The sequence below is a fragment of the Octopus bimaculoides genome, chromosome 8 (genome assembly GCF_046866305.1).
Source record: "Octopus bimaculoides isolate indiv1 chromosome 8, ASM4686630v1, whole genome shotgun sequence".
Taxonomy (NCBI): domain Eukaryota; kingdom Metazoa; phylum Mollusca; class Cephalopoda; order Octopoda; family Octopodidae; genus Octopus; species Octopus bimaculoides.
This window is the reverse complement of record NC_142935.1, coordinates 80,184,056-80,210,665: the sequence shown is the minus strand read 5'-3', so window position 1 is coordinate 80,210,665 and position 26,610 is coordinate 80,184,056. Positions and strand designations below refer to the sequence as shown.

At 35.6% G+C, this 26,610-nt stretch overlaps 1 long non-coding RNA gene across 1 annotated transcript in view; it reads right to left on the bottom strand.

Moving 5' to 3' along the window:
• Positions 1 to 1,703: 1,703 nt before the first annotated feature.
• LOC128248523 (uncharacterized) overlaps positions 1,704 to 26,610 on the bottom strand; it is a 128,610-nt gene continuing 103,703 nt past the window's right edge. Inside the window, exons 2-3 of the long non-coding RNA XR_008264695.2 lie at positions 22,729 to 22,866; positions 1,704 to 2,300 (exon numbers count right to left, since the gene is read on the bottom strand). This is a non-coding gene — a long non-coding RNA (uncharacterized LOC128248523). The remainder of the gene's footprint in view (positions 2,301 to 22,728; positions 22,867 to 26,610) is intronic.

Genomic DNA, 26,610 nt, shown 5'->3' with positions numbered 1-26,610 from the left:
TGCTACCCCATTTATTTAAGTAATGCGAGCATTACATTAAATGCAATATGAAGAGCAATCTTCAGCTGCACGAAAATGCAGAAAATAACAGTAGAGTAGACATATTATAATTGTGGCAACATTTCAAATCCAAGTGGGAGAAAGAATACATAAAAATCCAAGTGGGAGGAATACATGAATCCATCTTGACATAGCCGAGTCTATCAGGCTAGTAATTGATTCTAGACAAAAGTTCTAACTGTCTCTGATTTTAGGGTTAGGGTTAGGGTTTTTCCTCCCACTTGGATTTTTATGTATTCTTTTTCCCACTTGGATTTGAAATGTTGCCACAATTATAATATGTCTATTCTACTGTTATTTTCTGCATTTTCGTGCAGCTGAAGATTGCTCTTCATATTGCATTTAATGTAATGCTTGCATTACTTACATAAATGGGGTAGCATGAAACGTGCGTACTGCAATCATCTTTGAAATCCGTGTTGCTTATTTTGAATTTTTGATCACCTATCCTTTTGGAATGGTTTTTGTATAATACCATACCATACGATATTCTGGTGCCTACGCATAAGTACCATATTCAATCTTGAATCTAAATCTAAACCTTCTATATATATATATATATATATATATATATATATATATATATCCTCTCAAATTTACCATATGAGTGTCCAACAGTCTTTTATGTTTTAGATCTAATGCCTATGTTTTTTAGAGACAAATCCACAGAATGGACATAAAAGAGAATTTTTATACAAAGTGGCGGGCATGTTGGAATGCAACTTCCTCTTTGCTCTCAATCTTTGAAACTAATCCATGCAGCTTAATCCACAGTTTTTCTTATGGATTTATAGTAAATTAATCTTCATTGATTATGATTCAATGCAGTTTTTCAAATGTTTCTATTTGAAATCTTTGTTGCTTACAGTTTAGCCTAAAGCTTATCTTGTACTTCAGCCATGGGCTTCCTATGCTTCTCTTCCATGATGGAAATGACTGTGCATAAGAACTTTTGGAATTCTGTTTTCACTCATATTCATGACATGACTAATCCATCTTAATATGGATTGCAAAAGAAAGGTTCAATACCATCAATTTCTCATTTAGAGAATAGGTCACTATTCATAACTGTGTCATTCAGGCTGTATCCACAAATGGTCTGAAGACATTGAAGACATTATTTATGAAATAAATCAAGCTGGTTCATATGTAATTAATAGGGTAGTCAAAATTCTGATCTGTGCAGGAGAGTAGAGTAGAAAGGACTATGGCTTAGTAGCATGAACTTTTGTTTCTAAGATTCTCATTCATGCCAGAGGTCAGGGCCTGATTTATAGCGGGGGGGGGGGAGGCAATTGCCCTGGGTATCTAGATATTTGGGGGCCCCTGCTATGAAAGGTATGTAGCACTCAATACAAGAAGGCTAACACCCACCTCCCAGCAATCAGGCATTAAGAGGCTCTCTCCATGACTTCATAACTTTTTTTGACTGCTAAAAAAATGTAATGGATTCTCTTTTATGAATAAATAACTATAGATTTTACCACTTTAGAGACACCAAATAATTCAATTAAAAAATACCTTATAATTCCCAAGGGAATTGTAGCTGCTCTTGGGACAACAGAGAAAAGGGAAACAATAGAACACTCCTGAAAATGTATGTATGTCTCTGTGAGTGTATGTGTGTGCTTGTGTGTGTGTATAAGTATGAATGTACATAAAGATAAAGAGATTGATAGAAAAATGTTATTGACCTTGGTTGACCAATAGCAGTTTAAGCCACACACACACACACACACACACATTTCTACTTCTAAACTTATTTCAGTGCAGCATTGAAAACCGGTCTTATTTCATGAAGCAAGTAAGTAAAGAAAACTTTTTAATTTAGTTTTAATTATAAAATTACATCTTTCAACAGTTATATGCATTTTTGGGGGGGGCTTTAGAATTATTGCAGGCATTCTTTTGTTTTGACTCAAAAAATCACAACACAGTAGTTGGTAATTTCTGTGAGCATGTGTTGTCTTGTCAAGTGGAGCAAAATTGATAACTGAGTCAAAATGAATAATTTTTTATTTATTTCTTTTCTCTCATTTTGTACCATTGCATCATCTTTGGGAATAAAATTTGGTCAGTATAGGTTATGCAGCTGGGAGTAAAAATTGGTCAGTAAAGTTTACATGAGGGGTTCTCAACTGGGGTCCATACAAATGAAATGCAGCAAATTGGAGGTTCACAATAAATTTTCAGGGGTCATGGAAAATTGTGCTCTAGACCAGTAGTTTCCTATGTGGATCCTGTAAATGAGAGTAAGAAACTTGTTTAAAAAACACCCTGAAATATGTTGCTAGACATATTTTACTAATTTATTTACTTATTTATTTACTATTTTACTTTACTAATTTATTTACTAATTTAATTTTCAAAACAAGAATAACGAAAAAAATAGAATAAAACAAAACAAAGCTGGTCATAAAATTCCCTTGGAAATTCCCTAGAAAGATGAAAGAAATAACACTGAGAAGAAGCAAAGTCAACAAAAATAGTAGCAACAAAATTATAAGAATACATACACACATACACACACACACTTGGCTTTGGTTTCAAAGAACTGGTCAGGCATAGCTGGTCAGTGGTACCCAAAGTAATCATTGTATGTATGTATGTATGTATGTATGTATGTATGCATGTATGTATGTATGTATGTATGTATGTATGTGGGGAAATCAAAAATAGAAACAACAAAAGTTAAAAGGCTGATACACAGTGAATGTATTATGTTGACACTCAGTTTAAGATGGAAAATACACACACACACACACATACAGTTCTTTCAAAAGCGCCCTAGAAACATTGACTGGCAATAACAGTTGGCTAAGGGCCTAATTACACACACACACACACACACACACACGCACGCACATGCGCACACACACAGACACACACATACTTAGCATTGATCTCAAAGAACCTGGCTCACTACTCCCCAGGGAATATTTATTGAAGACCATAGTGCTACAAACATACTTATATATATGTATGTATACACACGTGTGTGTGTGTGTGAGAGAGGGGGTGGGAGAGAGAGAGAGGAGAGAGAGAGAAAGAGAGAGAGAGAGAGAGAGAGAGAGAGAGAGAGAGAGAATTCACACAAGAAATATCTGTTCCTAGATACAAGTTGATTTTAACATATTTTCACAAGACTGATCTCTAAATTTGTCAGGTTTTTTAAGGTAAAGGTAAGAAAGTTTTCATATCTTCTATAGGTGGTATTTTAACATATGTTCTAAGAAAAGAAATTTACAATTATTTTAATCCATTACTGACAGATATAATATTGGTGTTATTTAAGATCGCTTAAATCAGTTTGCACATAATTTTTTTTATGTTTTGGAATTTTCAGAAAATTTTTGTGAATTTGTCTTCTACACATGAGAACTCAAATGATTATGTAAAAAAAAATTATGTGTAATTTAAAGGCGATTTAGCTGTTATTTTTAACACATCTCATGACCACCTGATACCTTCTTTTTGTTTCTTTGTCACTGGCATGTATTAATATTTTTCAATATTTTTCTCTCCATAAACGCATTTAGTAGAATGATGATACACCCAAGAGTGGAATTTGAGCCAAAAATTCAAACTGTCCATATTTTAAACTCCAATTTTTTAAAAAATACAACAAAGAGTAGAAATGAAGGTAACAGGTGGTTGTGGCTTTAAATTTTTGGAATTTTCAGATAATTTTTGTGCATTTGTGTTCTATGCATTGGAATTCATACATATTGCATAAAGAAAAAAAAATTGTCTTTATCTTTTAAAACCCCATAAATCCTAAAATTTCCCACTTCTTTTCAATTTAAAAAAAAAATCAGATTTTAAAATACAGACACTCAGAACTTTTTGCATAAACTCTAGCAATGGATCATGCGAAGAAGCTATAGTGAAGAAGCTATCAGGTCATAAAGAATGAAATGTCCGATTTTATTATGCACGAAGTTTGACAGTTGTTACCTCTAATGTTTTATTTATCCTGACAATTCTTTGTTTTACAACATTGAAGAGTTACATCATCACTTTTTGAAATACAATTCATGGTGTCTGATTATATTGTGAGTTATCTCTAGTAAATCAATTTTAGTGAACCCATGGATAGATAAAAATTTCGTGTTGTTTATGGATATGTGTTTCGTCATGGAACCAATGCATCCCAGATAGCTTGAAACATCAGTGAGGTGTTTGGTGAAGATGTGGCAAACAAATGCATTGTATGTCGATTGTCTGAGAAGTTCCAGTCTGGTGAATTTACACTTGAAAATCAGCCCCATGGTAGACCTGAGACCATGGTAGATAATGATGACCTAGAATCAGTAGTGGAAGCAGATACATCTCAAACTATGCGTGAGTTAGCAGCAAGGGTTGATGTTTCAATTCTAACTGTATTAGACCATCTGAAACAAATTGGCAAGGTAAAGAAGTTGCACATGAACTGAATGGGCATCAAATGATACATCATCTTGAATCTTGCTGTTCTTTGCTGTCACGGCATAAAAGTGAACCATTTTTGCATTGTATTGTTATGTGTGATACAAAATGGATTCTTTTCAACAATAGTAAGCATTCTGAATGGTGGTTAGATAGAGACAAAGTGCCAAAGCACAATCCAAAAAAGATATTCACCAAAAAAAGCTAATGGTGTTTGTTTGTTTGGTGGTCCAGCACTGGTGTCATCCACTACAGCTTCATGAGACCTAGCAAGTCAATTACAGTGGGTGTATACATCAAACAGTTATACGAAATAATGAGTGAACTTGCAATTAAACAATAGAGACCAGCCAATTCTCTTGCAAGACAATGCTCAACCACATGTTGCACAAAGAAGGCTACTCAAGTAACGAACTGAACTTGGAAGTACACTGTCATCCACCATATTCACCAGACCTTGCACCAACTGACTATGACATTTTCCAGGCATTAGACAACTTTTGCAAGGAAAAGACTTCAAATCTGAAGAAGATGCGAAAACAACCTTTCGTGATTTCATCACCTCTTGCTCTCTGGAATTCTTCGCTGCCAACATAAATAAGCTACCGATAAAATGGCAAAATTGTGTTGGTGATTTAGGTGCATTGCTTTTTGTTGAGATAAAGTAAAATAAACTTTCAGTTCAAAATCAGACATTTCATTCCTAATGACCTGATATAAAGAATATTTTATATTGATTTAGTTGAGTTTCATTAATTTCATATTGTGCGCTACTTTCCTATAATTTTTTTTCATTTGACCAAGATATTTTAAATTTTGTTGCATTTCTAATCTTTCTGATGTCTAAGGATGGATGTTTATGTGTATAGCTCTTTTTACAAATTTAATTCTGAAAAACTGGAAGGGCATATTTACCTTGTCTTGTCTTATCCATTTTGCCCCGCCTAAATTTATCTTATGTGCTCAAAGAGAGCAGTGATAATTTTCTGAAATAGTGTTCTGAATATGTTATAGGCTTTACTGCATCTAGACAAGGTCTTTACTTTGCTAATATAGTTTTGGCAAAGTAGTGAACATTTGTAAAAAATATATTTTCTTCAAAGTCAAAAATGCAGTAAATATTATTCATTGTGCCCCACCTAATCTTACTGGAAACTGAAAAAGCAGACTTTTGGAAATGGCTGTTTGAATTTCTGTTTTTGTTAGGGTTTCTCCCACTTTTTTTCCTCACATTACAAAACAATGAATGGAAGCTGTTTTTAAAATACATGTCTTTTAAACGTTGGTATTTCCATCCCTCTCTCTTGCTCTCTCTCTCTCTCTCTCTCTCTCTCTCTCTCTCTCTCTCTCTCTCTCTCTCTCTCACACACACACACACACACACACACACACACACACACACGCACACACACACACACACACACACGCACACACACACACACACACACACACCACACTCATCATGTCTTTGGAACAGAAACAATCGCAAAAAGGATATTTTTCTTTTTTGTAATTTTCTGTCATTTTTATCTTATTCTACACTGTGAAACATATGTAACTCACATTGAAGGGGAAAAAAATCTTACCCCATTTTCCCTGCATTCATTGTATTTTTCACATTGAAAGAAAAGTCAAACACCACAAGTGGATGTGTACAAAACAAAATTTGAATTTTGAAAAAGTGTATCTATAAAGCAACACTTTTAGTCATTTATCTAAACTTTCTCTGCTAACTCATCAAATTTCATTATTTGAAATAGATAGGTTTTGACATTTAAATTTGGTAATTTTCTTAGGAGCCCGCTGAACTTGAAGTACCTTGGGACCCACCTACCCCCAGTTTAAATCCGGTCCTGCCAGAGGTGATGACAAAATTTGCCAAAAGCATTCATAGATTTGGCTATGCAGTTGATTATTTCATCATCAAGAGGGGCAATTGAGTTTACTCTATCCCTGGGAAATATGTGAAGGTCTATGTATATTTCAGGTTTTTGTCAACAATCATGATGGTAGTGGTAGATTGTTGATGAACTGATAATTCTTTTATATCTCTGATTTGCTTGGGAAAAGGCCTTGGCTGGCAGAGGAACTAAGGAGAGTCAACAGCCATCCAATTATATGGCATACACATGCATGAATGTGCGCACACACACACATACTGAGAGAGAGAGAGAGATAGAAACCGAAAGAGAATGGATGTAAGAGAGATGTGTGCATATATTCTATCTATCTACATATGCTTGGTACTTATTCTATCAGTCTCTTTTGCCAAAGTGGTAGGTTATAGGAACATAAACACACCAACATCAGCTTCTAAGAGATGGTGGGGGGAACAAATAGACACAAATACACACACATAAATATATATATATATATATATATATATATAGCACACAGATATGTCACACACACACACAAACACAAACACACACACACATATATATATACATATATATACCAGAGTAAGCACATAAATGTGCAACAAGGTGCAAAAAAGAGTACTCAAATACCAAAAAACCGTTACTCTGAGTTTCACGTTCCTGTTCATCAGACAGCTTTTAACTAAACTGTCTGATGAACAGGAACGTGAAACTCCAAGTACCACTTTTTTGTTATATTTCTGCTGCTTTTAAATAAAGTATATATATATATATATATATATATATATGGCAAACAAAAGACGGAAGATGGAATACACGAGAATTTATTATTACTCATGACAATTATTTATGCATCCATATCTGTTAACGGTTATTTTGAAAACTTTTCTTGCTGGATTGCATGTTCGTTTCTGTTGTTGCCATCTGTGATTTTATTTTTCATCTTCTAAATAAATGAAGATATTTCTTCCATCTGGCTCCTTTTCTTTCTACAAAGTGGGAAGTTACATTGGGGAACAGTTATTTTAACAAGTTGTATTTATTTATGACCCAACATGATACATCCACACCACTGGATGCTCCTGAACCAGCTGTTGCATGTCCCACACTTGAGGAATCAATGCTATATGTGTCAAAACAATTGTTGTGATTAATAATAAATTCTCATATATTCCATCTTCTGTCTTTCATTTGGCATATACCTAACGATCTCTGTGAAAGTAACTATGCTTTGCCAGTAAGCTACCCGGTGTAAACCATTCATTTTATTATCCATTATATATATCTACACACACATACACACATACACACATACACACACACACACACACACACACACACACACACATATATATATATATATATATATATATATATATATATATATATATATATATGTATATATATATATATATATATATATATATATATATATATACATATATATATATATATATTTATAGTAATGGTAAGACAACAAAAGAATGAAAGAGACTTCGATATTATCAAATAGATGCACATGTATATGCAACCATGCATGTACACATATACAAATACACACACACACATGTGCACATACCTATATGCGCAGTTATATTCAAATACACACGTGCACGTAACCATACTCATTAGTGAGAGCTGTGCAAGCCATGTACAGAGACACTGTCAGTAAGGTGAGGGTTGGCAACGAATAAAGTGAAGAATTCCGGGTAGAAGTAGGGGTCCACCAAGGCTCAGTCCTCAGCCCCCTCCTATTAATTATAGTCCTCCAGGCAATAACACAGGAATTCAAGACAGGATGCTCCTGGGAGCTCCTCTATGCTGATGACCTTGCCCTAATTGCTGAGTCACTATCAGAACTAGAGGAGAAGTTTCAGGTGTGGAAGGACACTCTAGAATCGAAGGGCCTTAGAGTCAATGTAGTTAAAACCAAAGTCCTAATAAATAGGAAGGTAGACAAAACACAAACCCCTTCAGGTAGATGGCCCTGCTCGATCTGTAGAAAAGGCGTAGGTAGAAACTCTATAAGATATACCCAGTGTAAGCTATGGACACATAAGAGATGCAGCAATATCAAGGGAAGGTTAACTAGGAAGTTAGATTTTGTATGTGGCAGATGTTCAGGAGCAATAGACACTGAAAATGTGCAGAAAACAACTTCTGCCACACTCCGGGGAGAAAAACTAGACGTAGTTGATAGCTTCCGCTATCTAGGTGACCAAGTTAGTAGTGGAGGGGAGGGTGCACTGAAATTGTAGCTGCTAGAATAAGAATAGCCTGGACAAAGTTCAGAGAGCTCTTACCTCTGCTGGTGACAAAGGGCCTCTCACTCAAAGTAAAAAGTTTATATATATTATATTATATGTATTTATTTTCTCCTAGTTAATAAATAACTTGGACAAAATAAATTGGTTAATAGATACCAGGGTAGCAAAGATCACAGAATGACTGTGGTGTAATTCCTGTTTATGAGGTAGAAACTCCTTGTTATTTTGGGTACTTGAGTATATATAAATTTAGTAAATGGAGTAAAACGCATATGTTAACTGCATACTTTTATTTCCAACATATGTTTCGAAGATTACAAATTATACCTTCCATAGGAATAGGTGATGTTGATAAGAATGTAATCTTTTCTTCAGGGAAATGCATGGGAACCAGCTTAAACGTAAGACATTTTAACCGAATATGAGAATTGTAGTTGGAGAACTACAGTTCTCATATTCGGTTAAAATGTCTTACGTTTAAGCTGGTTTCCATGCATTTCCCTGAAGAGAAGATTACATTCTTATCAACATCACCTATTCCTATGGAAGGTATAATTTGTAATCTTCGAAACATATGTTGGAAATAAAAATATGCAGTTAACATATACGTTTTACTCCATTTACTAAATTTATATATATATATATATATATATATATATATATATATATATATGTATGTATGTATGTCTGTATGTATGTATATATATGTATATATATGTATATATACGTGTATGTATATGTATCGATGTATACGTATGCATACATGTGGAGCGCTAAGAGCACCGTCCGAGCGTGATCGTTGCCAGAGCAGCTGTCTGGCTTCCGTGCCAGTGACACGTAAGTTGCACCATTTGGGCGTGATCGTTATCAGCGTCGCCTTAGTGGCACTTATGCCGGTGGCACGTGAAAAGACATTCGAGCGAGGTCGCTGCCAGTGCCGCTGGACTGGCTCCTGTGCAGGTGGCACGTAAAATACACCATTTTGAGCATGGCTGTTGCCAGTACCGCCTGACTGGCCTCGTGCCGGTGGCACGTAAAAGCACCCACTACACTCTCAGAATGGTTGGCATTATGAAGGGCATCCAGCTATAGAAACTCTGCCAAATCAGATTGGATCCTGGTGTAGCCATCTAGTTTGCCAGTCCTCAGTCAAATCGTCCAACCCATGCTGGCATGGAAAGCGGACGTTAAACGATGATGATGATGATGATGATATATATAAAATTAAGGAGAAAATGGAAAGGTAGCTAATAAAATTTTTTAGTAATTATAAAATATGACAACATTTTTGGCAGCTGTTTCGATGCAGAAATCTTTGGATAATTAATTTATAAAATGAAAATCTATATAAGATGAATCTTTCCAGAGGTAGCAAAGGTATGCCAATTAGAAATAAATGTTGAGATAACAGTTATAAAACCATTACTACCTCTGAAGAGATTCATCTTGTAATGATTTTAATTTTATAAATTAATTATCTAAAGTTTTCTGAATCGAAACAGCTGCCAGAGATGTCACATTTTATAATAAATAAATAATTCTATTAATTACTTCTCCATTTTCTCCTTATTCTTTAAACATATAAATATATGAACCACAGTTTATATGGTTACCTTATAGCTGAACTTTCTATAGATTGGTAACTAACCAGTATTTTCATGATCTAATATATATATAGACAGTGTACATTTAAACACATAAGAGAGATGTCCATAATAGGACACCTAACCTGTTAGAAGAAGCAGTCAAACTCCAAACCACTTCTTCTCGCTAGACCACTGGTAGTAAATAGATTTTCTAAATTTTTTTGCTACCCTGAGATTTATTAATATATATATACATAGTGACAGTAATTGAAATTGAAACCAATAATAGTGAAAGTATTATATCACATTACAATAGAGATGTTATTGTTTCACTTTCGACATGTAATCCTGAAACAGTGTAAGAGTTAAGAGATTGCTCTGTGCTTGCATTAAGCACAAAGTTGAAAATCTTTTGGCCCATGACACTCCATAGACCCTAAGTAAGGCATGTGTAAAATTTGAATGAAATTGGTTAGGTAGTTCTCGAGTATTAGTGATGCACACACACATACACACACACACACACACACACACACACACACACACACACACACACAGATGCACATTCTCAGTTTTATATAGATAGATAGATAGATAGATAGATAGATAGATATGACCAGTCTATGGGATTACCCTGGGTTTCACGTCCATAAAGTGCTTAGTTTTACAGTGTTTCCCCAGACCCTAAAACCTGTTGGCCTATGGCCTCTCTAGAAAATGGAGAAGTGAAAAACATCATCACTTGTCAACAACAAAGTCTTGTCTTCCTATGACGGCTAATTAATTGATCGTGTTCGTGCGTGGATCCCAGGACGCCAACAGGAATTTCCTGAGTGCAGGTAGGGTCAGACTTATGGCTGTAACAGATTCCAGATTTGATGGTATTTCTATTATGAGCTTTCAGATGACTATGTAGTTTTGTTTTAAATTTCTTGTGATAAATAAAACATGTAATTTGGTAAAGAATCACGCAAGCGCTTGCTCCACTCTTGTACATTCATCAAAATGGATTTACATCCAAAAGCTAAAAACACATTTGGATGTAAGAGACACTAGTGCTCTATTGTGGTTTGTATGTAATGTGCATACACATATACAGGCATACACACACATTCATGCATGTTCGCGCGTGCACACACACACACTTATGGTTTCATCCTCACACATAGACATGTATGTGCATGCCTTATTTGCACACACATGCGTGCACATACATACTGCCTTATTTAAATACAACAAAAGTCAGCTCCACACAGAAAATGTACAAACTAAATGCAAATACACACATAATATAGATACATACACATGCACATACATTCATACACATATATGTATTTCTGTGTGTGTTAAAACCAACTAAAATCAACCACCACATATAAAAACTACAGACTACTTAGATCCCCACACAATCACTCAGTGACACCCACACACACACTCATTCTTATGTTGACATCAACAATAACAAAAGCAAACAAATGAAAGTAAAAATATAAACAAAACAATGGAAGCCAAACAGTGATACATAAGAAACAAAATCACTTGTGGGATATGAATCCATTAAACAGACAGCAGCAGTATGAAGAAAGATTGAAGACAAATTTTAACAATGGAAGTAAAACTGAAGTAAACTATAAGCAGAATGTATATTTGTTTGCTGTATGACCCTCCCAAATTAAATCAACATACATATTTGTGTGTGTGTGTGCCTGTGTGAATGCGCGCACATGCATTCACATATACATGTACAAGCAGGGCTCTATGGCTATGAAGTTTGCTTGTCAATGATGTGGTTCCAGGTTCAGTCCCACAGCACAGCATGAGTCTTCTACAAGAGCCTGAGACCAACCAACCAATGCCTTGTGACTGAATTTGATACATAGAAATTGCGAAAAGTTCATTGAATGTGTGTATGCATGTATGTGTGCTCACGTCAAATGAAAAACATTCCCCAAGATATGGGCAGTGATGTTTGTTGACAATTCCCTATTAACACATCGTCCAAAGATAAGTTGAATAAAAACTGCCTTATTTGAAACACAGTTAGAAGTTACTGACAGGAAGGACATATGACTGTAAAACAATGCCTCAGTAAAGGCTGGTCATGTTTCAACAGTTTTCATTGATTACATATGTATTTTCCCATAAAAATGCTTGCCATATTTATAGGCAACCTACTTAGGTGCTTTGGAGGCCTGAAGACGTGGCAGGCATTTGTGTGATGATGTTATACACATGTAATCAATGCAAATGTAATCAATGCAAATGTTACTGATATATGTGCAGCATAAATTGCCTATTCTTTTAACTTTATTATCTATCCCTCTCTCTCTCTCTCTCTCTCTCTCTATATATATATATATATATATATATATATACATATATATATATATATATATATATATATATATATATATATATATATATATATATATATATATACATATATATATATATATATATATATATATATATATATATATATATATACATATATATATATATATATATATATATATATATATAGAGAGAGAGAGAGAGAGAGAGAGAGAGAGAGAGAAAGAGATAGATAGATAGATAGATAGATAGATAGATAGATAGATAGATAGATAGATAGATAGATAGATAGATAGATAAAACTTACTTGGAAAAGGATGCGTGGCGTTCGATCATATAATAATATAAATATATAGATATATGCATATATCCATACATATATGTACATACCTACATCTATATGTATACATACATGCATATATGGGTACACAGCATCAAAAAAAACGTTAAACACAATGAGAAACGGAAAACGAAAACAGAAAACGAACTTTTTTCGAACAACGAAAAAAAAAGAGAAACGAGACATGCAACATAAAGAATATTTCCCTTCATCAGTTGTCCCTGTCCATCTACTTCGCGTTTTGAAGGCAAGGAAAATACGTGACTTCGTTGAAACAGTCCTTACCGCAAAGCAAATTAGATAAAATTTGGAATGTTTTGCAGAGGGTAAAAGTGTTAACAAGAACAGGACAGTGAGAACAAGACAGTAAAAGCAATACAATTAAAACAATAAAAACAGTAAAAACAAGTAAAAACACGACAGTAAAAACAAATGGTGATGGTTGTTGGGCTAAGACGATAGATAAATTATTATGAACGCTATGTAGAAGTGACAGAGAACAGACGTGAATTTTTCTGTCTCTTCTACTTAGCGTTCATAATAATTTTTTTATCATCTTGGCCCAACAGCCCTCACTGTTTGTTTTTACCGTCGTGTTTTTACTTGCTTTTACTGTATTGTTTTTATTGTCTTGTTCTCACTGTCCTGTTCTTGTTAACACTTTCACCCTCCGCAAAAATTCGAAATTTTATTTAATTTGCTTTGCGGGAAGGACTGTTCCAACGAAGTCGTGTATTGTCCTTGCCTCCGAAACGCGGAGTAGATGGACAGGGACAACTGATGAAGGGAAATATTCTTTATGCTACATGTCTCGCTTCTCTGTTTGTTCTTTTTTCGTTGTTCGAAAAAAGTTCGTTTTCTGTTTTCGTTTTTCGTTTCTCATTGTGTTTAACGTTTTTTTTTTATGTCCTGTACCCATATATGCATGTATGTATACATATAGATGTAGGTATGTACATATATGTATGGATATATGCATATATATATATATATATATATATATATATATATATATATATATATATATATATATATATACAAAAATGGGACAAGAACGCAAAACATCCAGACAGGTGAAATAAAAAAGCGACACTAAAATATCCAGACAGACAATACAAGGAAAACAAGGACGGGAAAAAAACAGAGAAATGTTACACAAATACAAATGCAATTAACAGGACATAACAACAGGTGTCTTTCGACTAAAGACGAATTAAATTAAGCTGGCATGTGTTGAAGTAAAGCCTTATGGCAGGGACATAAGATCTAACAGGCACAGGGAGGAATATAGATGTTACACGGATTGTAGTCTAACCAAGAAAGAAAGGTCAGGTCTGGCCAAACACCGGTCACATGAGGAGAGAAGAGAGAGAGGTAGAGGAAGTGGGATAGCAGAATTAAGTAGGGGTGAGAAAAAATGAAACAGATACAGTGAAGTGAAAGAGGGAAAGTGAGCATGAAGAGAAAGCCAGGAAATGTGAGAGAGGGAACGAAAGAACGAAGGGTGGAATGAACGAAGTATGAAAGGGCTGATAGAAAGAAGGAAAGAATACAAAGAATAATAGAGTCGTACAAAATTTAGATATATATATACTTACATATAAGAGACCAAAGTATACGCACACCGCTATATTTTATATATAAAAAATTACAGAAATGGGACAAGAACACAAAACATCCAGACAGTTAAATCTTATGTCCCTGCTGTAAGGCTTTACTTCCACACATGCCAGCTTAATTTAATTAATCCTTAGTCGAAATACACCTGTTGTTATTTCCTGTTAATTGCATTTGTATTTGTGTAACATTTCTCTGCTCTTTTTTTTTCGTCCTTGTTTTCGTATACATTCACTGCTTTCTTCCAAGGAATCTAATGTTCTTAGCTTATTTTTTTCCTTGGGGCTGGCCAGATTGGCGCAATCTCGAGTATAACCAGCAGAAATTGCAAAGATAATCTGGAACTCGACTGAGGATAGAAAACTCCGAATGATCTGTCCTTGTATTGTCTGTGGATATTTTGTTGTCCCTTTTTCGTTTCACCTAATTCTTTTACTCTTTTACTTGTTTCAGTCATTTGACTGTGGCCATGCTGGAGCACCGCCTTTAGTCGAACAAATCGACCCCATGACTTATTCTTTGTAAGCCTAGTACTTATTCTATCTGTCTTTTTTGCCAAACCGCTAAGTTACGAGGACGTAAACACACGAGCATCGGTTGTCAAGCGATGTTGGAGAAGACAAACACAGGCACACAAACATACACACACACACATACACACATACACACACACACACACAAACACATATATATATATACATATATACGACGGGCTTCTTTCAGGTTCCGTCAGCCAAATCCACTCACAAGGCATACATACACTTTGGTCTAGGTGGGTTTTAGGTAGGTAGGTAGGTAGGTAGGTAGGTTGGTAGGTAGGTTGGTAGGTAGGTAGGTAGGTAGATAGATAGATAGATAGATAGATAGATAGATAGATAGATAGATAGATAGATAGATAACTTTCTTTATTGGCCACACAGGGCTGAACACAGAGGGAACAAATACAAATGTAGAGCTTTTCTTTTCAAAAATGAAAAAGAGAAAGGGAAAAAAAAGTAAAATTCAGATCAAAAGGGTCGGGAAAAAAAAACCCAGCAATCAAAAGGGATCATTTATCACTGAAGAAATTTTTAAAATGTAAGAAGCAAAATTAGGTTTATCCGTGGAAAGAAAAGCCTACAGAAAAGAACCCTGTAACCTCAGGCAGGGAGGGAATAAACACATGAGACAGACAGAGAGACAAACAGATATATATATATATATATATATATATATATATATATATATAAAATTAGAAATATTGCATTTCTAAATCTCTCAGAGAGAGTTATGCAGTAGCAGCATGATAAAGTGATAGTTTGTTGCCAACTTAATGTGGCAGTCCCAGGAAAGGGAAGAATGCTACTGCTATTTAGCCCCAAGAAACACCGTTTCTAGTTGGCTACATGACACAAGCGTCCTGTGTCCTTAAGTTTTCAAGCAGGGGAGATAATCACCTCCACCCAGGGATTTAATACACTGGTGATCTAAATGAATAAGTATGCTGATTAAGTGCTATAATTGGTCATCCGTTAGGTTCCAAGTTTACAGCTGAGGTTTGAGCTAGGGATCTCTATCAGGCTTCCATGTTAGCAGGTATATATTAGAGGAAAAGGACAACAAAAATCAAGGCAGGATGAGTATCTCAAGTCATTTATAATAATTTAGAGTAAGGTGAATTTGAAGACATACAGTTGTTTCTGAGATATCCCAAGTGATAGCCTAGCATGTCCATACAGTGGGTATTCCATCATCAGAGACAAGGTATATATGAAAGTTTCAGACAGGGAAATTTGCAGTTTATAAAGAATAAAACAGGAGAATAAAGTTCACAGTTAATTTCTTTTTAGAGGGTATTGAGGTTGGTCCGTACTTCCATTAAGGTATAGGCCCTTAGGTATAATCCCAAGTAAACCTGGGCACTATTTTGAATGATGCATTCATGTTGAAGTAATGGATTAAGTGTAAAAGGCTCACATGGGCATTTAGAGTGAGAAAGACAGACATCAAGATAGAAGTGGGTTGTGAGTGAGTGGATAGAACAATATAGTAGGTTTATGTTCTGTGATTATTTCATTGATTATATAAATGTTACTGTTGCGACAACAGCTGCTGCTCAGTTGACTCCAATATCTGCCACAACTATGATTTCACTTGGCTTGATGAGTGTTCTTCCTAAGCATGTCATTTGTCATTGACTCCATGAGACCCAACCAGAATTGGCCACATTGCCTCCTTGAGGCCCAACACTTGAAAGGTGCTTTTTATGTGCCACTGGCATGAGTGCCAGTTACATGACGCCAACAATGACTACATTTATGAATTCACTTGACAGGTCTTCTCAAGCACGGCTTATTGCTGAGGGTCTAAATTATTAGTTATTGCCTCTGTGAGGACCAACCAGGATATATACTCATAAATACGCATATATACATATGTATGTATATATAAACACACACACATATATATATATATATATATATATATATATATATATATATATATATATATATATATATATATATATATATATATATATATATATATGTATGTATATACATGTGCATGTATGTGTGTGTAGTTGTGAGGATGTGTGTGTCTATATCAAAACAATGTGCTAAAATATTGAAAAAGATATAGATGAAACATATATGCTTTCAGTAAGAAAGAACTTTAATTAAAACGAAGTCAGAGTGGAAGTGAGTAGATCATTCCATATTACACAAGACGTCGTCGTCGTCGTCGTTTAACGTCCGCTTTCCATGCTAGCATGGGTTGGACGATTTGACTGAGGACTGGTGAAACCAGATGGCTACACCAGGCTCCAATCTGATTTGGCAGAGTTTCTACAGCTGGATGCCCTTCCTAACGCCAACCACTCAGAGAGTGTAGTGGGTGCTTTTACGTGTCACCCGCACGAAGGCCAGTCAGGCGGTACTGGCAACGGCCACGCTCATCTCGCTCGAAAAACCTCATGTGTCACTCGCACAAGAGCCAGTCCAGGGGCACCGGCAACGATCTCGCTCGAAAATCCTACGACGGCCCCGCACAAGAGCCAGTTCAGGGACACTGGCAACGATCTCGCTCGAAAGATTTCATGTGTCGCCTGCACATGAGCCAGTCCAGGGGCACTGGCAATGATCCCGCTCGAAAGATTTCATGTGTCGCCCGCACGAGCCAGTCCAGGGGCACTGGCAACGATCCCGCTCGAAAGATTTCATGTGTCGCCCGCACATGAGCCAGTCCAGGGGCACTGGCAACGATCTCGCTCGAAAATCCTACGACGGCCCCGCACAAGACCCGGTCCTGGGGCACTGGCAACGATCCCGCTCGAAAGATTTCATGTGTCGCCTGCACATGAGCCAGTCCAGGGGCACTGGCAATGATCTCGCTCGAAAAACCTCATGTGTCACCCGCACAAGAGCCAGCCCAGGGGCACCGGCAACGATCTCGCTCGACAGGTTTCATGTGTCGCCCGCACATGAGCCAGTCCAGGGGCACTGGCAACGATCCCGCTCGAAAGATTACATGTGTCGCCCGCATATGAGCTAGTCGAGGGGCACCGGCAACGATCTCGCTTGAAAAACCTCATGTGTCACCCGCACATGAGCCAGCCCAGGGGCACCGGCAACGCTCTCGCTCGAAAGATTTCATGTGTCACCCGCACATGAGCCAGTCCAGGGTCACTCCCAATAATACACTGACACACAAAAACACATACACACATATACAATCAGCTGCCATGCTTGATCGCTAAATCCATGTTTTTTTGTTCTCTCTCAGTTTCATCATCATCATCATTATCGTTTAACGTCCGCTTTCCATGCTAGCATGGGTTGGACGATTTGACTGAGGACTGGTGAAACCGGATGGCAACACCAGGCTCCAATCTAATTTGGCAAAGTTTCTACAGCTGGATGCCCTTCCTAACGCCAACCACTCAGAGAGTGTAGTGCGTGCTTTTACGTGTCACCCGCACGAAAACGGCCACGCTCGAAATGGTGTCTTTTATGTGCCACCCGCACAAGAGCCAGTTCAGGGGCACTGGCAACGATCTCGCTCGAAAACCCTACAAAGGCCAGTCAGATGGTACTGGCAACGGTCACGCTCAAGATGGTACATCTTATGTGCCACCCGCACAAGAGCCAGTCCAGGGGCACTGGCAACGATCTCACTTGGCTTGCCGGGTCTTCTCACGCACAGCACATTTCCAAAGGTCTCGGTCAGTAGTCATCACCTCGGTGAGGCCCAATGTTCGAAGGTCTTGCCTCACCACCTCAGCCCAGGTCTTCCTGGGCCTACCTCTTTATTTTCTATTATTCCTTTCTGTTGAAGAGGGTAGGCTTGAAACGTAAAAGACTTACTCACTTTCCCGAGCATCAAACTAATACACCTGCTTGTTGTTCATACACCTGTTTTCGTCTTTTGTTTTTCTGTAAATTTCAACTGTATGTATGTATGTATGCATGCATGTATATATGTATGTATGTATGTATGTATGTATGTATGTATGTATCCATCCATTCATACCTACATACATATTGAAATATACTTCACTATTTCAAAACAATATTACAATGAAACCAAGATTCTCTCTGTCTTTATAATGACTACAATAAGCACTGCTGTGCCATTGTCTTAGTCTCAACACAAGACATCAGACCAATTCCATTGATACAATTATGTAATTGAAACAATGAATAATGTATTGTGTGGTAACATAATCTGTAAAACTACAGGAAGACTGACATATTTTTCTGATTAAATTTTGACATGGAAAATTCAGTATAGATAGCATAACTTTAAATTACCAATTTGAAGTTTCAAATATTTTACCATTTAGATACATACACATATATTCACACAAATCTATCTATCTATCTATCTATCTAACTATCTATCTATCTATTTTTCTGTATGTATGTATGTATGTATGCATGTATTCATAGAGAAACATACATACATGTATATAATGTATAAGTATATTTATACATATATATGTGTGGGGGGGTGTATATATATATGTATGTGTGTGTATATATATGTATGTGTGTGTATATATATGTATGTGTGTGTATATATATGTATGTGTGTGTGTGTGTGTGTGTGTGTGTGTGTGTGTGTGTGTGTGTGTGTGTGTGTGTGTGTGTGTGTGTATACACACACACACACACACGTTCTTTATCATGTTTTCTTATTTTCATTTTGATAATTTTGCTGAGAGTGCATTTAAAAAACTAAAATGTAGACATTTCAATGTTCAATTAATTTTCATATAACAAATTCAACAACAAGGAAAATAGGATTAGAAATATAGTCATAAAAATTAAGTAACAATTCTTATAACAATAATAATGATAATAATAGTAATAATAACATCAGCAACAGCGATAATATTAATTTTAATAATTATATTGATAAATGAGAAAATTGAGAAATAGCCTGAGAGGTAAAGAGATTATAGAAAGTAGTGCGACAATTGTTCCTGTTATAATTGGTGCACTTGGCACAACTCCCAGAGAGTTACCTAAGAGTTTGAAGGATACTGGAATTGAAACATGTATTGTTGTCATCATCACAGGTCACCTTTCATTAAGCTTGTTTGATCATATTCCATTCGGGCAACACAATTTCCAGTGTCTCTTATTGCAATTACTCTTCTTGTGTTTCTTTGACTCATATACTGTGGCACAGTTGTATAGTCGGAGGTGTATCAGACAATTCCACTCTATTATCTTGGCCGTATTTTTAGTTTCAAATGTACAGCAAACAGTGCCATAGCTTTTATGACAGTTGGGTTTCACAAAATTCTTCCATATAATTTTTTTATTGTAATTGTGATAGGTTTCAAAAATTCTGTGTTCATTTAGTGTTGAGGGAATGTCTGCTTACACACAGCTGCATGACAGACTGCCAAATTTGATTTCATGTAAAAGTTGCTACAGTTATTATTATTATTATTACTATCAATGTTAATGTGGCAAGCTGGCAGAAACGTTAACACGCCGGGCGAAATGCTTAGCAGTATTTCGTCTGTCTTTATGTTCTGAGTTCAAATTCCACCAAGGTCAACTTTGCCTTTCATTCTTTCAGGGTCGATAAATTAAGTACCAGTTGCATACTGCGGTTGATATAATCTTCTTTCCTGTTTCTTTATATTTAAATGTTCTTACAAAATAAAAAGTTTTTCCATTTAATTGAATGTTTTGTTTTCTACACCTGTTATCTTGTTGTTTCTTCATATAATTTCCATTGACACTGTTGTCCTTCTGAGTAACAGTAAAATTGCTGAGAGAAATTGTTGTTGTTGCCATTGTTAGAATTACTGTTGTCATGTTTTTGTTTTGTTTTTTTTGTTACTGTGCCTTCTACTATTTTAGTGGTAGTTATAGATACCTATTACTATTTATTATCTTACTGCTTTAGATCTTGTTCTTGTTTCTCCTTTTCTGTTGCTTTTGCTCTTGCAGTCATAGTAGTTTGTTCTTGTTGATCAATTGGCTGATTCCTTTATTTCACAATGCTCATTTTTTGCCATGAGGTTTTGGGATCCCAAACGGTCTGAATATCGGATTCCTCCCTTTTCATTCACTTCTCAACTCTGTTGGCCTCTGTTTTCTCAAGCAGCTCTCCAGTTCCTCCGTGTCACCATTGTCATCTTCTTTGCGGCAATTCCCTTCAAACACCTGTTATTATACACTTTCTCTTGCTTGAGAAAAAGAGTTTGTCTCATTGTCACTCAGGCATCTAAAAACAGCAGCCAAATCTACCTCAAATCACAAAGGAGAAACCACAGCTTGAATCATAGGTCTGCTTGATGCAGATTGACCAGAAGCTAAACAACAGCAACAATAACAACAAAGAAAAGAACTAAAGAAGTGGTAAGTAACTTCAACCAAAGATTAAAATAATAGGAAGTGAATGGACATCACTGGTATGCTGGTGTGGTGGGTAGTAAGAGTGCTGTTTAACATCAGGTCAGTCCTGTTTGAGTAGAAAGAGGATCAAAGACATCCCTGTCACCATAATATTATGTTTATTTAAGCACAGGTAATTATCTGTACAATATCTAATGTAGTGGTTCTTAAACATTGCACTCCACTGCACTGAAGCATTATCACTATGGGTACCTGAGTGTGACTTGGTTTTGATAAAATACAGTCTAAAGCTTTAGAACATACACATAATTCTTGAAAAACATAAAATAAAACATTATTATTTTGTTATACATCAATATGATTAATACTTGCAATTCTAGCATTCAGCTCAGCCTCCTGATTCCCATTATTCATGAATATAGCCCTGAACTACATAAACCTCACCGTTTGTCTCAGTGATCCTCCACAAACACACAGAGTGGCACTGGGATGAGTGCCTAGACCAATTTTGCCTTTCAAGAATGTTGGATCACAAGCCTTGCAGTATTTATTTAGGCTCTTTACATTCTGAGTTCAAATCCCAGCATGACCTACTTGAGCAGTAGACTTAACCCATCCCATGTGTTAAGACACACCACCTGGCATCTTGAATGACCTTTAGTGGAGTCCACTCTGCTGCAAACAATCAGACCAGGTCTCTAATTTGAGGATATCTTACCCCATAAACCATTCTTGGAAGTAATAGGCACTGCTCTCTCTTCCAACCAAACAATAAACAAAATACACTTTTATATATTTTTTGTAAATTTTAAACATTGTTTTCAAATATCCATATAATGTATACCAGTATGTATTAACTTTCCATGTACTGTATATCAGTAACTATAAATCTTTCCAAAGATGTGTACCAGTAATTAAATGTCCCACCAATATTTGATCTCTTGTGTTTGATGTAGTCAAAAAGATTCAAAACTACTTCTCTGATATGTGTTTTTATTCTTTCTTTGTAAAGATGCTTGACTGAGATTTGAACAAGATTCATCAGAAAAAAGGGGTAGAGATAAGAATATCCATAGTAGAAGTAAGTTTGTGAGAGATGGGGACTGTGATAATAATGATGATGATGATGATGATAATGGAGGTTACTGGGGAAAATGATGGTGGTGGTAGTGGTGGTGATGATGATGAAGATGATGATGGTGGTTGCATCAGTGATGGTCGTAGTGGTAGGAGTTGATGTACATAATCACGATGATGGTAGTGGTGGTGTTAATATTGATGATGATGAGAATGATGATAGTGGTGATGGTGAAGAGGATAATGCTAGCATGTATATGATTTTAATAAATAAATTGTTACCTTTAATCTTGTATTAAATTTCATTTTCTGTTTATCACTTTCTTTGTGTGTATATATGTGAGAGAGAGTGAGAGAGATGGGGGTCCATGTACATATGTCTGTTTATGTCTGTTTGCTTACTGTAAATTTTTCAATTTTCTAAAATCAGAAAAAATGAGAAATAAAGGAGGAAGAAATATATTTCACAGAATGTATGTTTTCCTATATCACACCTTGTTTTACAAGTACAGGAGAGCTTTAATGACAAATAGTACATAACTGAACGTCACTGTGTATGACAGTATTTCAAAACAGTGACATCTTTGCTGCTCCTGCAATATTTCTTCTATCATTGACAACTTAAAGTGCATACAATAACAGAAGCTAAAGAAGGAAAACAACAACATAAATGAAAGCAACAAGAATGAAAAAAATGAAAAATGAATAACAGAATTTCTATTAAATCTTGAGAACTTTCCAGAACTTTCTGAATAAATAACAAAATTTTAATTCATTTCTGTGACTGTTTGGTTATTTCTTATTGCTTTTTTTCTTTTTAGCTTTTTTATATTTATTCATCTGTTTATTTATTTGTTTATTTGAGCAAGTGTTAAAATACTTTGCACGTTGCATGAAGTAGGTTTATGTTCTGTGATTACTTCATTGGTTATATAAATGTTACTGTTGTGACAACAGCTGCTGCTCCTACAACTACAATTACTATTGTTGCTGCTGCTAATACTAGTAAAGGTCACAAATTTAGGGAAAGGATTAGCCAGTTAAGTCAACTCAAATATGTGTCTGGTACATATTTCATCTATCACAGAAAAATGAACAGCAGAGTTGATCTCAGTGGGATTTGAACTCAGAACATTAAGGACATAAACTAAATAATTTTGCTCAACACTCACCTGATTCTGCCATCAGAGACCTCAGCAAAAAATAGCAAAGGTGCCACTACATAGATGGTTTACCTGCTAAAAATAGTAGCTGATCTCATTCAAATTCAGCTTGATAATTCTTGATAATTCAAATTTTGGTATTAACTTTGTCATGCAGTCATGCCAGAAGGGATAAATACAACTTCTTTTTGTTTCTCTGGGTTGATACAGATCGAAAAAAACTTATGATCATTCGGACTCCAGCCCTGGCAGTTCTGCCATATTTTTGCAGATATGATATAACAAATAATCAGTACATCCTTCTTTTTATGACAGTAGGATGCGATTTGAAGAAGGTTTGGTGGATATATTTTTGAGTATGAAAGCCAAGATGGTAGGTACCTTACATATAAGAGACCAAAGTGTACATACACTGCTATATATATAAATATGTATATATATATATATATATATATATATATATATATATATATAAATACAAAATGGGACAAGAACGCAAAACATCCAGACAGTTAGGTGATACAAAAAAGGGACAACAAAACATCCAGATAGACGATACAAAGAAAACAAGGATGGGTCATTCGGAGTTTTCTTTCCTCAATCAAGTTTCAGATTATCTTTGCAATTTTGGCTTGCTTTGCGTTCTTGTAACATTTTGTATTTTATATATATATATATATATATATATATATAGCGGTGTACGTACACTTTGGTCTCTTATATGTAAGTATATGTTTATCTAAATCTTGTATGACTCTATTATTTAATTCTTTCCTTCTTTCCTTCTTTCTATCAGCCTTTTCACTCTTACTTTGTTCATTCCATGACTCTATTCTTTTATTCTTTCCTTCTTTCTGTCAGCCCTTTCACACTTACTTCATTCATTCCACTCTTCATTCTTTCATTCCCCGTCTCTCACATTTCATTGCCTTCCCTTCATGCTCACTTTCCCTCCTCTTTTCATTTCACTGTGTCCTGGTCATTTTTTCTCACCCCACCTTATTTCTTCTGTCCCTCACCTCTACCTCTCTCTCTTCTCTCTCCACATGACCAGTGTTCGGCCAAGCCTGACCATTCTTTCTAGGTTTGGCCGCTGTCTGTGCAACATCTATATTCTTCCCTGTGCCTGTGAAATCTTGTATTTCTGTCATAAGGCTTTACTTCCACACATGCCTGCTTAATTTAATTCATCTTTAGTCGAAAGACACCTGTTGTTATGTCCTGTTACTTGTATTTTTTTAACATTCTCCGGGGTTTTTTTCCAACCTTGTTTTCATATACATTCGCTGCTTTTTTCCAAGGAATCTAATACTCTTAGCTTAGTTTTTCCTTGGGGCTGGCCAGATTGGAGCAATCGCGAGTATAACCAGCTGAAATTGCAAAGATAATCTGGAACTCGACTGAGGAAAGAAAACTCCGAATGACCTGTCCTTGTTTTCCTTGTATCGTCTATCTGGATGTTTTGTTGTCCCTTTCTTGTATTACCTAACTGTCTCGGTGTTTTGCGTTCTTGTCCCATTTTGTATCTTTTATATATATGGTTTGTACCTTGTTATATATAAGGGACCAATTTAATTACTGTGCCTCATACCCCTTAAAGCTGTGTGGCCTTGTGACCATAATATTTAAGAACAGTAATTTGACTGGAGAACACTGGTTGAAATGGCTTGGCATTTTTTATTATATTAATTCCTTTAACTTATTTTAGTAATTCTTGAATACATAAACATGTGTTGTGGAATTGGTTTCTTGTGAATGAAAACTTTTCTATGCTGGGAACAGAAAAATGACTAATTCTGAAAGCAAGATCCAAAGAGGGACAGTCAATATGACAATAACTAAAGCAGTAGTCTGGAAAGGGAAAAGCATGGAAATTCAGTGTCATCTGCTAAGTGGGCATGATGATGATGATGATGATGATGAAATATATATATTGATACGTATGTGTGTGTGTGTGTGTGTGTGTGTGTGTATACACAGCTATATATAGGTGTGAGTAAACAAATGAAAGAAGGAGGCACTCAACACATTTGGTTGATTCAGCTTGATTCAACTTCATGCAACAAGCTCATCACAGGAAAGCCTGAGCCTGAAAAGCTAGGTTCTAGTGACAAGCCTACAGAACTTTATGCTGCATGGCACTGAATTAAACTAGCTTTAAATAATAATAATAATAATAATAATAATAATAATAATAATAATAATAATAATAATAATAATAATAATAATAATAATAATAATAGAAAAGAAAAAGAAATGGAAAAACTTTCAAAATACAAAGACCTGGAAATAGAGATAACTCGAATGTGGAATCTAAAAACAGAAACAATTCCTATCATAGTAGGTGCCTTAGGTATAAAAAAAAAATATTCAGACAAATACATAACAAAAATAGCAGGACTTACAAATATATATAACATACAGAAAATTGCACTACTGGGTACTGCACACATTCTAGGCAAAACACTTTCAATACAGTAAACATAAGAGCACCACAGCAAACCACAGCACATACCCAAGGCGCACAGAGCTGCGCTCGGTAGTGAAGTGAAAGCACGTTATAAAAATAAAACTACTGAATAATAATAATAATAATTATATATATATTTTATATATATTTATATATATATATATATATATATATATATATATTTTTTTTTTTTTGAAGCAATTAGCAACACCTTTGGCATTATGTTGTGCAAACTGAGCAAGATCACAATTGGAGGAGATACCAGTGTCACGCAAATTGGCACTTGTGCTGGTGGCACATAAACACACCCCGGTGTCATGCAAATGGCACACGTGGCAGTGGCATGTAAAAATACCCATTACACTCTCTAAGTGGTTAGCATTAGGAAGGGCATCCAACAGTACAAAACCATGCCAAATTAGACAGGAATCTGATGCAACCTTCCAGCATGCCAGCCCAATCAAACCGTCCAACCCTTGCCAGCGTGGACAACAGACATTAAATGATGATGATGATGATGATAATATATAT